We start from the raw sequence: 2500 nt of genomic DNA on the forward strand, positions 1-2500 counted from the left end.
GGGAGGGAAGAGGAGGTAGGTAGATATGTAGGTAGGTTGATGGGTTTGTAGGTTAGTAGTTGATTACTTACTTACTTACTTACTTACTTACTTACTTACTTACTTACTTACTTACTTACTTACTTACTTACTTACTTACTTACTTAGGTAGGTTGGTAGGTAGAAGAGAAGGTGCACTAGATGGGTGGTGGGTAATAAGTGGTAAGTGGTAGGGGATAAATGGAGGGATGGTTGGTAGTGTAAGGGGGGGGGGCGTTGGCGTGGGGGTGGAGTGTTACGACCTCGACACGACCTTTTTGTCAGCGGGGAGGACGGATTAGGGAAGTCTTTACTCGTTTTTTTTTTTTTTTTGCTCGTATGTGTCATTACTTTTTTCCCCCTCTGATGTCTTTGTTTGTATTTTCCTTTCTTTGGATTTTTTTGTGAGCACGTATGTTGTTTCTGTTTAGAATTTTTACATTTGGTTTTGATTCTCTTGGTATGTTCCATTTCGCCTCAGCTCTCTTATCCTCTCGAATTACCTCTTCTTTCCCTTTCTCCTCCTTCCCTTTCCTCTTCCCCTTCCCCTTCCCCTTTTCCCTATTTCCCTTTTCCCCATTTCCCCTTTTCCCCTTCCACCTACCATACCACCTTCGCCTCTTCAGCTACTCCCCCTTCCCTCCCCTACCTTCGTCTTTTCTCCTTATCCCCCCCCCCCCTCTTCCTTTCTCTCCCACCGTCCCATCTCCCCCTTCCCAATCCCTCTCCTCATCTCTCCCCTCCCCCTCCTTCCCCTCTTCCTCTCCTCTCCCCTCTCCCCCTCTCCCCTCCTTCCCCCTTCCCTCCTTCCCCTCCCTCTCCTCTCCCCTCCCCCTCCCTCTTCCCCTCCCCTCCCCCTCCTCTCCCCTCCTCTCCCTTTCCCCTCCCCCTCCTTCCCCTCTTCCTCTCCCCTCCCCCTCCTTCCCCTCTTCCTCTCCCCTCCCCCTCCTTCCCCTCTTCCTCTCCCCTCCCCCTCTCCCTTGCATCTAGAGCTTGAGTGACGGCTGGAAATTAAAAGTTTGTCTTATCGTTTTCGCCGAGTGACCTTGTGATGAACCTGTCTCGGAGGGTGGGGTGGGGGTCGGGGGAGGGGGAGGGGAAGGGGACATGCGTTGCCTCTTGATGTTCTTTCGTTCTTGCTTTTTCGCTCTATTTTTTTTTTTTTATAGTTTTAACGGTATGTTTATGTCTTTTATTTTCATTATTTTTTAATTGGATATTATTATTGTTACTATTATTGATATTACGTTATTGTTGTTGTTGCTGTTGTTGTTTATAATATACTACAGTTCATTGTACTATTTCTTATTTTAATTTTTTATTTTTTTTCGTTATTGTTATTACTATTTATACTATTGTTTTGTGTGTGTGTGCACGCGTGCGTGTGTGTTCGCGGGTATTTGTATGTATACATATGTATGTATGTACTGTATGTTTTGTATTGTGTACTGTACAGTGTGTATTGTTATGCATGCATGTGTGTTCCTGTAGAGTATACAGGATGTATGTGTTAAAAGCAGAGAGAGAAAAAAAAAACAATGCTCAAAATGGGTATATCATTTGTTTTGTCTTTTTCTCGTGACGCAATGCTGGCGCCTGGGATGCATAGGACGCGACTTGGGTGTAGCCATAGAAAGGAGAAGAAGGGTTGCTGGCGTCACCGAGCTCTCGTCGAGCTGAACGTGACTGAGTTGTATTTTAGGGCTGCTTGTTTTTTTAATTATGATTTAGGGGTGTTATGATTGGTATTGTTATTGTTTTTGTTGTTGTTGTTGTTTCTATAGATATTATTATTATTATTATTGTTACTATTATTGTTATTGCTCTTCTTCTTCTTCTTATTATTATTATTATTATTATTATTATTATTTATTTATTTATTTATTTTTTATTGTTGTTATTATTATAATTGTCATCATCATCATCATCATTATCGTCAATGTTTGGTTATCATCATCATCATCATCATCATCATCAATTATTGTTTTTATTATAATTATTGCATTATGATCCGTATTTACGATGATCCCTTAATAGAGTTAAATTCCGGCAATGCCAAAATACACAGGGCTAATTAGCAATCACATCCATTATTCACAGATTAGGTTTTTAATGGAGGAAGAGGGGGGGGGAGGTTAGGGAGGTGGGGAAGGAGAGGAACAAGAGGAATGAAGGAACGAGAATGATCCTGCTGGAGCATGATTACGCCCCGAGGTCAGCATTGGAAGGCAGCATTGGATGGGGGATGGGGGGGGTGGGGGGAGCGCAGGTGAGCGGCTGTGAGTGCGTTACTCTCGGGGAACCTTGGTGTGGTGGTGAGGGGGGATGGGGTGGGGTGGGGGGGATGGGATGGGGGTTGGGGCCGGATGCGTGGACGGGGATCCGGATCGGGCACGGAAAGGGCGGGAGGGAGGATGAGAGGGAGGGAGGGAGGATGGGAGGATGGGAGGATGGGAGGGAGGGAGGGAGAGATGATGGGAGG

The 2500-nt window shown here is 44.9% G+C and overlaps 1 protein-coding gene across 11 annotated transcripts in view; it reads left to right on the forward strand.

The window, feature by feature from the left end:
* Window positions 1–2500, forward strand: part of gish (casein kinase I gish) — a 119979-nt gene that overhangs the window by 65546 nt on the left and 51933 nt on the right. The gene's annotated exons all lie outside the window — the stretch shown is intronic.

This window comes from Penaeus japonicus, unplaced genomic scaffold (assembly GCF_977035675.1).
Source record: "Penaeus japonicus unplaced genomic scaffold, GWHDUDI00000001_assembly GWHDUDI00000002, whole genome shotgun sequence".
In the NCBI taxonomy this organism is placed as follows: Eukaryota; Metazoa; Arthropoda; class Malacostraca; order Decapoda; family Penaeidae; genus Penaeus; species Penaeus japonicus.